This window comes from Talpa occidentalis, unplaced genomic scaffold, assembly GCF_014898055.3.
Source record: "Talpa occidentalis isolate TD23 unplaced genomic scaffold, MPIMG_talOcc4v2.1 talOcc4.5, whole genome shotgun sequence".
Classification (NCBI taxonomy): Eukaryota; Metazoa; Chordata; class Mammalia; order Eulipotyphla; family Talpidae; genus Talpa; species Talpa occidentalis.
The window spans coordinates 63,603,131-63,616,799 of NW_023604861.1; positions in this window are offsets into that span (position 1 = coordinate 63,603,131).

The following is a 13,669-nucleotide window of genomic DNA, read 5'->3' on the forward strand; positions in this document are numbered from 1 at the left end:
CTATTTAGTTCTTCTGTCTATATTTTGATTGAATTGTTTACATTTTTTGAATTATATGAGCTCTTTGTAGATATTTTATATCAATCTCTTGTCAGATGTACAGTGTGAAATTTTTCCTCCTATTAAATTGGGTGATTTTACCTTTTAGCTACATTTCATTTGTTGTGCAATTTTTTTTTATTTTGATATACTTCCAATTGTTTATGTTCTCCTTTGTTTCCTTGCTGCTAGAGATAAATCTGCAAAGATATCACTAAAGTTTACAACATGGAGTGTTTTGCCTATGTTTTCTTCTATTCATTTATAATTTAAGGTCTTATATCTGAGTCTTTTATCCAGTTTTAGTTCATGTTTATCTATGGTGTGAGGTAGAGATAGTTCCATTCTTTTTCATGCAACTGGTGAGTTTTCCCAACATTGTTTATTGAAGAGACTTTCTTTATTCAGTGTATATTCCTGGAATTATTTTGTTATAGATTAATTGTCCATAACATAAAGGTGTGGACAATTTCTAGGTTCTCAATACTATTCCATTAGTCTGTATCTCTATTTTGTTGCAGTGCCATTGTTTTAATTATTATGATTTTACAATATAGTTTGAAGTCAGTCTAGGAGTATGATATCACCATTCTTTCTCCTTGTCAGGATTGCTTATATTAATTGGAGTTTTTTGTGGTTCCATATAAATTTCAGTAATATTTGTTTAACTTTTTGAAGAATACCATTGAGATTTTTATTGGATTGCATTGAATATTGCTTTGGGTATGATGGCCATTTTGACAATGGTTATTCTACCAACACTAGAGCAGGAAGAGTGCTTCCATTTCCTTCTGCCTTCTTCTATTTTTTAACAATGTCTTATAGTTCTTTTTGTATAGATTGTTAACTTCCTTTTGTAGACTTACTGCTAAGCTATTTAACTTTTGGTGGGGGGGGTGATTGCAAATGTGATCATTTTCATAGTTTCTTATTCTAGCTCATTGTATGCATATATGAGGGCAACTGATATTTGTGTATTAATTTTGTTAGCTGCCATTTTGCTGAACTGGTTTATAGCTTATTTTTAGTGGAATATTTAAGGATTTCTATGTATATTATCATGTCATCTTCAAATAATGACAGCTTTAATCCTTCTTTCCCAATTTGTATTCCTTTTATGTCTTTCTCTTGCCTAATTGCTTTAGCTAGGACTTCCAATGTTATATTGAACAGTAGTGCTGAGAGTGAACACCCTTGTGTTCTACCAGATCTTAGTGAAAAAGTTTTCAGTTTTTTTACCATTGAGAATACTATTAGCTGTAGTTTGTCATATAAGGTTTTTACTATGCTTCAATATGTCCCACTTAACCCCAATTGTTCACAAGTTTTCATCATAAATGGCTGTTGAATCTTGTCAAATGCTTAACTGTCATGTATTGATATGACCATGTGGCTTTTATCTTTCTTTTTGTTGATGTGGTGAATTATGTTGATTGATTTTGAACCATTCTTGTGTCCCTGGTATAAATCCCCTTGATCATGGCATATAATACTTTTAATGCACACTTGGATTTGGTTTACTAAGATTTTATTGAGAATTTTTGCATCTGTGTTCATTGGGAAAATTGGCCAATAGTTTTTCTTTATTTGTGTTGTCTTTTTTGGGTTATGGTATAAGAGTAATGTTGGACTCATAAAGTGTGTTTGGAATTATTCAATTTTTTCTCAATTTTTTGGAATAGTTTGAATAGTACAGGTATTATTTCATCTATGAGCACTTGGTAGAATTCATCTGTGAAGCCATATGTTTCTTAACATTTTTTTTTGTGGGGGGGAGAATTTTTGATTACTCTTTCAATTTTCTTGCTTTTGATTGGTTTGTTCAGGTTGTCTATTTCTTCTTCATTCAGTCTTGGATGAATAAATAATTCTAAGATTTTGCCCAACTCCTCTAGGTTATTGAACTTGTTAGGGTATAAATATTCATAGTAGTTTGATTGACCTCTGAATTTCTGAATTTCTGTGGTGTCTGTTGTAACTTCTCCTCCTACAATTTTGACCCTATTTATTTTAGTTTCCTCCCCTTTTGTCTTAGTAAGCCTAACTAAACATTTGTCTATTTTTATTTTTGCAAAGAATTAGCTTTAGTTTTCATTTACCCTTTGGATTACCTTTTTTGATTTCTATTTCATTTATTTCTGCTGTAATTTTTGTTATTTCTTTCTTCTACTTGCTTTTGGCTTTATTTGTTCTTCTTACAGTTCCTTGAGATATAAGATAAGGTTATTTGTTTGGATCCTTTCTTGTTTCTTGATTTGCACCAGTACTCATAAAAATTTCCCACATAATACTGGTTTTGCTGTGTCCCATATTTTCTGGATGATTTCTTCATTGTCATTTGCCTCAAGGTATTTTTTTATTTCTTTTTTGATATGCTCATTAACCGAGAAATCTTTTAGTAGTGTGTTATTCACTCTCCATGTGTTAGAGGTTTTCCCTGCTTTTTAGGTATTGATTTCTGGTTTAATAACTTTATAGTCAAAGTTACTTAGTATGATTTTAATCTTCATGAATTTGTGGATACTTGTCTTGTCACCCAACATGTAATCAGTCCTGGATAATGTCCCATGTGCTCCTGAGAAAAATGTGTATTCTTTTTTGGAGTAGAGGGTACTATAGAGTGTATTAAGTACATGTGGTAATTCCTTCATTAAGACTATTATGGTTCTATTCTCATTAATCTATCCATTGGTGAGAGTGGGAAGTTGAAGTCTCCTATAACTAACATGTTTACATAATGATTGTTTACAGAGTTGAAAGTAGTTGCCTAATGTATTTTTATGCTTTTTCATTTGATGAGTATTCATTGATGAATCTTATGTCTCCCTGATATGATGTCCCCTTAATCATTATAGTGTCCATCCCTGTCTCTTTTTATCTTTTTTCACTGGAAATCTATTAAATAAGATATAAGTTTGCTTATCTCTACCCTCCCTTGGGTTTCAATAACTTGTAGGATTCTTTTCCAATCCTATACTTTGATTCGATGATTGCCTCAGAAGCTCAGCTCTATATCCTAGAGACACCAGAAAGTTGGTTTCTGCTTTCTAATCCAACCAGATAATCTGTGTCTTTTAATTAGAACATTTAGTCTATTTAGAGTTACTATTGATATAATGTCTGTTGTTGCTATTATGTCGTCAATTTTTGTTTCTATTTCCATGTTCCTTTTTGTGGATTAGAGCACACATTTTTTCCAACAGTATGTAACTGTAAATAAAATACATGAGGAGAGCTAGAAAATTTACAAATATATGAAGAATAAAGAACTTGCTTCTAAACGACAAATGGTTCAAAGAAGAAATTTTAAAAAGAAGTAAAAAAATACCTTGCGACAAATGAAAATGGAAATACAACATATTAAATTTATTGGATACAACAATAACAGTCCTGAGAAATAACTATATAGTGATGTAGTGGTGAATGGCTTCACCAGGAAGCTGCCCCCCACCCAAAAAAAAAGAGAGAGAAAGTTAATTAAAATAAGACCTTCTATTTGAAAAGAAAAACAAAACTGATAAATCTTTAGCTTGACTTACCAAGGAAAAAGAGAAAATATTAAATAAATAAAATTAGAAAATAAAGAAGAGATACCATAGGCCTGAGCAAGCCAAGATAATGCAACAATGTATCAAAAGGATAATACACCATGACCAATTGGGATTTATTCCAGGAGCACAAGATTGTTCAACATCTGAAAATCAATTAATTTAATCCAACACATAAAAAAACCACATGATCATATCAATAGTTGCTGAGAAAGCATTTGACAAAGTTCAACATCCATTTATGATAAATACCCTTGAAATTCTTGGGGTAGAAGAAATATACCTTAATATGATAAAAGCCATAGATAGGGGCTCCCTGGTGGTGCAGTGGGTTGAGCACAGTGCTGTGAAGCTGTCCACAGCCTCTGCATTGTGGGTTCAATTCCCGCCCAGCAAGGAGATACCCACATGGCACGGCAGACCCCTCCTGTCTCTCCCGCTGCGCTCCTCAGCAGTGTATTTCAGTCCATCTGTCTATTTTGCTCCCTGCTCTGTCTCTTGTGAATCTTCTCACCCTCCCATGCCTCTGGCCTGTACCCCAGTTCTTGTATAAAAATAAATAAATCTTAAAAAAAAACTTAAAAATTAAAAAATTATAAAATAAAAAACCATAGATAACAAACCCACAGCCAATATTATTCTCAATGGTAAACAGCTGAAAGACTTTCCTTTAAGATCAGGAACATAACAAGGATCTCCACTTTGCCACTGCTTTTCAATATAATACTGGCAGTCCTAGCCAGAGCAATAAGACAAGGGAAAGACATACAGGAATCTCAACAGGGAAAGAAAAAGTTAAACTATCACTATTTACAGACAATATTATAATATACACAAAGCACCTTAAAAACTCCACAGAAAAACTAATTAAAAAAATAAATCACAGTTTAGTAAAGTAGCAGGGTACAAAATGAGCACAAAAAAAATCAATCAATCTGAAGAGGAAGAAATTAAGAAAATCATCCCATTTACAATTGAAACAAAAATTTATATACCTGGGAATAAACTTAACCAAGGAGATGATTTACCTATACAAAGAAAATTGTAAAACATTGTTAAAAGAAATAGAAGAAGATGCAAAGAAATGAAAAGACATCACCTGCACATGGTTTGGAAGAATTAACATTATTAAAATTGACATCCTGAGCAGAGGGGAAGCAAATATTGTTTAAAAATGAACAATGAGGTAAAAAATATTTTAAAAAAATTAAAATTAAAATAAGAAAATAATATAATTTTAAAAAATGGCCATCCAACCAAAAACAACTTACAGATTCAATGCAATCCCAATAAATATCCCAATAACATTCTTCAAAGAAATAAAACAAATATTGATTAAATTCATATGGAGTCACAAAAAAAAACAAAAACAAAAACAAAAAAACAAATAGCCAAAGCTCTCCTGACTAAAAAGAAGGAGAATGGAACTATCACACTTCCAGACTTCAGACTGTACTACAAAGCCATAATAATTAAAACAGTTTGGTTCTGGAACAAAACAGATACACAGACCAATGGAATCAAATAGAAAACCTAGAAATAAAGCCACACATAGATGGACAACTAATCTTTGACAAAGGAGCAAAGAATATGCAATGGAACAAGGACATTTTGTTCAATAAATGGTGCTGGGAAAACTGGACCACCACATGCAAAAGATGAAACCATACTACTGCCTCACACCATGTACAAAAATCAACTCAAAATGGATAAAATAATTTAACATAAGACCTGAAACATAAAGTATGTAGAAGAAAATATAGGTAAAACACTACAAGATATACATCGCAATAACATCTTTAAAGACTCATCCCCCAAAGCAAAGAAAGTGAAGGAAAAGATAAAACATCTGGGACTACATCAAACTAAAAGGCTTCTGTACAGCAAAAAAGACATTAGCCAAAACAGAGAGGCACCCTGCTGTTTGGGAGAAAATTTTGCCTTCCATACAACTGATAAGGGACTGATCACAAAGACCTACAAAGAATTCACATGACTCAACAAAAACAAAGTAAATAACCCAGTCAAAATATGGGCAGAAGAGCTAAAAAGACACTTCTCCAAATAGGAAATGCAAATAGCCAACAGGTATATGAAAAAATTTTCAACATCCCTTATAATCAGAGAGATGCAAATGAAAACCACAATGAGATACCAACTTATACCAGTGAGAATGCACATATGAGCACAAAAAAAATCAAAACAAACTAACAAACTAATCAAAAACAAACTAACAACAAATGTTGGCAAGTATGTGGAGAAAAAAGTATCTCTCCTACACTGCTGGTGGGAATGCAAACTGATCCAACCACTACAAAAAGCTGTATGGAGGTTCCTCAGTCTACTAAAAATGGAGCTACCATATGACCCAGAAATTTTTCTCCTAGAAATATACCCATAGAACATAAAAACATTAATTCAAAAGGATACCTGCATCCCTATATTTATTGAAGCACTTTTTATAATAGGTAAGATATGGAAACAACCCAAATGGCCCAAAATAGATGACTGGATCAACAAGATGTGGTTTATATACACAATGGAATACTATTCAGCAATCAAAAAAGATAAACTAATGCCATTTGCAACAACATGGATGGGCTAGAAGGAATTATACTCAGTGAAACAAGTCCAAAGGATAAAGAAAATATGAAAAACATTGGATGGTTTCACTTATAGGAGGAATATAGGAGAACCAAATAAGGGATAAGGGGGAAAATAATAAAAAAAAATATTGGCAGGCAACTATAAATCAGAGACATTCTGTAGGGGAGGGAAAGGGAGAGCGATCAGAACAGGGGAGGGAAGAGCACAGGGGACTATGGCAATGGTGCGTGGGTGAATTGGTGTTGGGAATTCTATGGGGATTACACCTGAGAGAAGAAAGAAAACATTTTGCAAAAATGAACAATGATGTAAGAGATACACACACACACACACATATATATCTCGCAATAACATCTCTAAAGACAATGATGTAAAATATATATATAATATTTATATATATAAATATTTATTTATATAAAATATATATGTTACATCATTGTTCATATATATAAATATATATATTTTACATCATTGTTCATTTTTAGCAGTTTTTAATTGAATATATATTTATATACATAAATAAATTATATTTAATTTTTTAAAAAGATTTATTTATTTTTATACAAGAGCTGGGGTGCAGGCCAGAGGCAAGGGAGGGTGAGAGGATTCACCAGAGGCATAGCAGGGAACAGAACAGGCAGACTGACTGAAATACACTGCTGAGGGGAGCAGCAGGCGTGACAGGAGAGGTCTCCTGCGCCATGTGGGATTCTCACCTGCCGGCTGGGATCAAACCCACACTGCAGAGGCTGCAGGGAGCTTCACAGCATGGTGCTCAACCTGCTGCATCACCAGGAAGGCAATATATTTAATTTTTTTAATAAAATAAAAATGTCTTAAAGAGCAAAAAAAAAAAAAAGAAAAGAAAGAAGAGACTTTACAACTGATATCACTAAAATACAAAGTATGATATGAAACTTCTGTGAACAATTAAATGCCAAATAATTGAACAACCAAGAAAAAAATGGATAAATTTTTAGAAACATTAACCTACCTAGATTGAATAATAATGAAATAATAATAGAAAAATCTAACTGATGAATTATTAGCATGGAGATTGACTCAGTAATCAAAAAGCTCCCAACAAACAGAAGTCCATTACCAAAGTCTCACTGGTAAATTCTACACAACCCATTAAAGAAGCACTAATACTTTTCTAAAAAGTAAAGAAGGCAGCATTTCCAAATTCATTTTATAAGGCCAATATTCTCTGATAGTAAAGTCAAACAATGACATTATAAGAAAGAAAATCATAAGTCAATATTCCTGAGAAGATGCAAAACTCCTCAATAAAATATTATAAAACTGAACTCAATAGTCCATTAAAAGACCCATACACCATGTTGAGGTGGTGTTAAAAAAAGGTGTTACATATGCTAATCAAAGTGACATATCATATTAACAAATAGACAAGGAAAAAAAAAATCACCTCCACAGAAAGTACTTAGCAGACTTCAATATCATTTCTTGATAAAATGTACCAAAAAAGGGTAGATATAGAAGAAAGTACCTCAACCTAACAAAGGTCATATGTGACAAGCTTATAGCTAACACCATACTATAAAACAGAAAGCTGAAAAACTTTTCCGCAGTGATCATGAACAAGCAAAGATGTCAACTTTTTTAACTTTTTTACAACAAGTATTGCCAAGTCTTACCTAGAACAATTAAGCAGGAAAAAGAAATATGAGTCATCCAAAGACTCTGTTTGCAGATGGCATGACAAGATAGATACATATGTACATACATGATACATAGATAGGTAGGTGGATAGATAGATAGATAGATAGATAGATAGATAGATAGATCTCTACAGATTCCATTAAAAAACTGCTAAAATGAATAAACAAATTTAGTAAATTTGCAGGATATAAAATCAATATGCAAAAATCACTTGCATTTCTATACACTATAACAAACTATCAGAAAGAGAAATTTTAGATAGGGGGTAGAAATCCACTTATAATTGTGTCCAAAAGAATAAAATACATAGGAATAAATTTAACCCAGGAGGTGAAAGATCTGTACATTGAAGAGTATAAGATATTGATGAAAGAAATTGAAGAAGACAGAAATAAATGGAAAGGTATTTTATGCTTGTAGATTAGAAGTATTAATATGGAAATGCCCATACTACCCATAAAAAATCTATAGATTCAATGCATTCTTTATAAAAATTCCAATATTTTTCACAAAAATAGAATAAACAATCTTAAAATATGTATGAGACCACAAAATAGTTTGACTAGCCAAAGCAATCATGAGAGAGAACAAACCCAAAGGTCTCACATGTCTTAATTTCAAAGGATATTATAAAGCTGTATTAATAAAAACAGTATGGCATAAACATAAAAACAGACACTTAGATCCATGGAAGAGAATAAAGATTATATCAAACTATGCAGTTTCTGCATAGAAAAGGAAGACATCAATAAAGTGAAAAGGCAACGTATAAACTGGGAGAAAATATTTGCAAACCACAAATCTGACAAAGAGTTAATATTCCAAGTTATACAAGGAAGCTCATATAACACAATGAAAACATTTAAGATTGGCAAAGAACATGAACAGAAATCTTTTCAAAGAAGAGGTACAAATGGTCAACAGGTATGTTGAAAGGTGCTTAACATCACTTATCATCTGGAAAATAGAAATCAAAACCACATATCATTTCATGTTATTATCTCTATTATTAAAAATAATTAGCAAATGTTGGTGAGGATGTGGAGACAAAGGAACTGAGGTTTGCTATTTGTGGAAGTACAAATTGTCACAACCACTTGGAAAAGAGTATGGAAGTTCCTTAAAAAAAATTTTTAAAAATTACATAAGGTCCAGCAATCCCAATTCTGAGTGGAATGAAAACAAGATATGGAAGAGGTTATCTGCACTCTCATGTTCATTGCAGCATTAATCACAATAGCAAATATATAGAAACAACCTAAGTGCCCATCAATAGATGCATTTGTGAATAAGATGTGGTTGGTATATACACACAATAAAATATTATTCACCCATAAGAAAGATGGAAACTCTGCCTTTTGTGACAACATGGGTGAAACTGAAGCACACCATACTAAGTGAAATAAGTGAGACAGAGAAAGATAAATATACTGTATGGAATCATTTATATGTAGAATCTTAAGAAAAAAAGTCTAATATATAGAAACAGAGAATAAAATGGTGATTGCCAGGGTGTGAAGGATGGGAGCAATGAGGTAAATGAGGTGAGCCAAGTAAAAATAATTCAAATTTTCAGCTGTATGATGAATGCAGTTTGAGAATCTAATTGTGATTAATGTGTGATTAGGCCTGAGTATAACATTAATGTCAGTTGACAATACCATATTATAGAAATAAAATTTGCCAAGAAAATTTTAGGGGTGTTTGCATCACCCCTAAAAATTTAAATATGTGAGATGATGGATGTGTTAATAAACTCAATGATGGGAAGACTTTATAATGTATAAATATATCAAATCTTCACATTGTACAGTTTAAATATATTCAGTTTGATTTTTCAACTATATTTCTCAAACCTGAGAAGGAAAGAAATTTATACATATACATATGCAAGAGGCTATCATCACTCCCATGTTCATTGCAGCATTATTCACAATAGCAAAGATAAAGAAACAACCTAAGTGCCCATCAATGGATGCATTCATGAATAAGATGTTGTTGGTATATACACACAATAAAATATAGATGTAGGAGCACATTTGTTTTATTTTTTTTAAGATTTATTTATACAAGAACTGGGGTACAGGCCAGATGCGCAGGAAGGTGAAGGGATTCACCAGATACAGAGTAGGGGAACAGAACAGGCAGACTGACTGAAATACACTGCTGAGGGGAGCAGCGGGCGAGACAGGAGAGGTCTGCTCGCCATGTGGGATCCTCGCTGGCCGACTGGGATGGAACCGGCACTGCAGAGGCCGTGGACAGCTTCACAGCATGGCACTCAACTGCCTGTGCCACCAGGGGAATCCCAGAGCACATATGTTTTAAAGCATAGACAAAATAAGGAAGTAAAGTTCAAAGAAAATTAGAGAAGCGGTTTATTCTACTTGAAGGAATATCTCGCCTTGTCTTATAATTTGAATGTACACCTACAGTGGAATTTATTAAAGTCAGTATACTTAACTACAAATTTCAATAAATTTAAAAGCTAACAAAGTAATTTAAAATGGGAGGGAAATTCCCATGGCAATGATTTAACTTTCTAAATTTGTCCATAGGGTTATTTTCTCTCACTCTTTCCACTAAAGATTTAAGAACGAATAAATCCACTCTCCAAGAAATATGTTAATAAAAGCAAAACTCTATTGTTAAATTCTACTCAAATCACAAATGATATAATCTCCATAGTTGGCTCAGTGTATCTTCAATTTCATAAACTCTCTCAATGAGAGTTAAGCTGTCATTTACTATAATTTTTTCAAAACTATCTTGAGAAATAAAATTATGTCAGAAGATCCACATAACAACAATAGTTCATGTAAGAGTAATACAGAATGATTTTCTTCTTTATATTTTTTATTACTTTTGGTACAAGATGACATGATGGACAACCATGTGGGTAAAGTATTGCGCCCTATCTTTTGGTTCAAATCTAGGATGCCAAGAGAGAAACAGAAAAGCAGACCTAGAGTACATGATGCAGAGACTGGGAAACATATCTTTTATGGATGGGTGGATAGACTTAAGAACATTTCCCCTGGAAATGGTGCAGAGAGGAAGCAAGGGAGCCTCTAGGCGATGCCATGCAAAGCAATTCTATTTCAGGTATAGAGCACTAGAAAAGTCAACTAGTTCAGAGAATGAAAGCTACAAGGAGGTAGGCAGGATATTTTGCCAATCAAATCTATTCCAAATATGGTGGGCTTCCATTCTGAGATAAGGTCTCCACTTAACGGAAGAAGCCAAGCAGAGTTTGAATGGCACTCTGCTAAGAAAGGAAAGCCACTTACTTGGGGGAGGAGGGGAACTCTTAACTAAAGCAGTGGTTTTCAGACTGTAGAGGGTATCAAAATCACCTGGAGAGCTTATAAAACTCAGAGTGCGGGACCCTTCCCCCAGAGGTCCTTTTGGGCTGGTCTGAGTAATCTGTATTTCTAGCTACAGTCCAGGAGATGAGTGTCTGGAACCACATCCTGAGAACCACTTCAACAACCTAACACCAAACAACTTCAACAATCCCTACTCAACTCAGATCTAATTCTAATGATTCTTTTAAGTTTTTTGGATTCTCAATGGAAGGTACCTTTATTAAATTCATTAACCACTCACAATTTAAAAACATGAAATCTCCATTTTCATTACAGTAAGGTTTTTTAAGTTTTATAATAAAACTTCCTATGTAAGGTCATATTTTTTCCCTAAAACATGAATTAGAGATTCATAATCAAGTAATGGTTATGTCAAACAGAGTATCAACAATCAATTGAGTTCTCATGCCATCACTTGGTCTTTCCTGAATTCTATCCATTTTTCATGCACCTGTTCAGATCTCATCTCCTTCTAACCTGTGTATAAGAAAGCAGAGAGCATTCAATTAGCTGGAGAGACTCAAAAAGAGGTTGAATTTTATTGGTGTTTCATCAGCCATCTTCTTTGACAAGATGGAGTAGAAGGGTCAAAACAATGTCCGCTGTGTTCTAAATCCCCCAAATAGTAGGTACACAGTTAATAGATTTTCAATTGACTTATTTGTTACCTCACAGAATTCCAATTAGTAGAATTATATTATAGAGAACCTAGAAAAGCACATACATGGTAAATTCGGTGGACAAACAATAAAATCACTTGGTTAACAAAAAGTTTCTCATTCCAACATTATCTCAGCATATTTTCTACAGAAGTGTAGCATGGTTGTCCTTGAAACTTAGGGGCTCTATCTCATAAATGAAAAATGAATCTTCAGGCTAAGGATATAAAAACCCCAGGTAGGCCTTTCCAAATTGGTGTGGGAGTTTAACGATTTGGAGGTATTCCAATCTAAGCATAGAGCAACATTTATCATGTACTGCTCAAGTTCATCTTCACTGCTATGTTAACATGAAATGCTCAGCAGTTATTTTGGTTGAGCTAGATTTATTACTACTTTTAATTTAAAAGAAAACAATCAAACAGAAGAAAGTCCTTTCTTCTTTCTCATCAAAACATTTGTATTCCAGAGACAGAGCCATTAATGATAGAAAAATCACAGCTACATTCCATTAGCTAGGAGGAAGCTCATCTTCATCCATGTAGAATTACAGAAAGACATTTCTTTTCATACATGGATAAAACATTGTGAAACCTTCAAAACTAAGAGCAGGTGGCTTGCTAAAAGCATTTGTAATTACTTATCTTCAGCCTGTGGGTCCTTCTGGCTTTGCTTCTCCAATACCCCAGATGCTACAGTTAGTTAAAAGCTACTTGAAGAGATGACTCTTGATGAAAGCATCATATGGGTTTCATTCTGCTAACCACTCATCAAGTGTTCATAGGGCAATAAAAGACTTGTTTACATAGCCAAAAAAAAATTTTTGAAGGCACAACAAAATTGTTGTGCATGTTTCCAAACACAACCAGAGGTAAAATTAGATGCTACCAAAAATACATGTTTGTGCAAACTTTTACCAACTTTAGGGCAATCCTAACTGTACTTTAACTGAAAATGTTGCCCGAGTGAATGTGTCATATAAAAATCTATACTATTCAGTACTTTCTGTTCTTAATGACATTTTCTACCTTGAAAGTCTTCTGACCCTAACAATCTGGAAACTCATTGGTCATTCTTTACACAGTGTTACAAACAAGACCCTATTTTCTGGCAGGATGTCGAAGGGCCTGGCGAAACATCTACTTTTTCCAAATACGATTGATAGTAGATGATAATGTCCAGCTCTTCTCTAAATTCTGACAACTATGTAACAACAAACAAAAAACATTCAAATGATTTATTGTTTTAATTCTACATTGTTGTGTTCTGTGTTTCTTTAAGAAAGGTGCAAGTATATGTATAAGAGTCATGAAACACTGTGGTTACCATGGTAATTATCTGTGTTTAGAGAGTGTGTGGAGTAAAAGTCCATGTAGTCATGAAGAAGAGTGCACGTTAACGATGGCTTTTCACAAACCTAAATCATGTTAAGTCCCCACTTTCAAAGAAATGTTAAAAAAAAATGGAAGCTTTTATCTGGAAGAGTCGTAAGTGCCAAAGTATGTTTTGTTCCAGGGGCACTACTTTCCTCCTAGTAGTTAAATCATATCTGAAGACAGAAGTTAGTACTCAGAGGGCTATTGTAGCAGGGAAAGAGGGGAAGAGGGGATTTTCTCATCAGAGAGCTTTCCTGGATGATTTATGTAGGGACACTTTGTTCCCTTGCTTCCCTCAAGCTGGGATGTAGCTCCTGTAAAATCCCTTCGTAAATTCCAGGTAACTAGTCTATAAGAAAATATCCAGTCCTGCTAGCCTATGGCTCTCA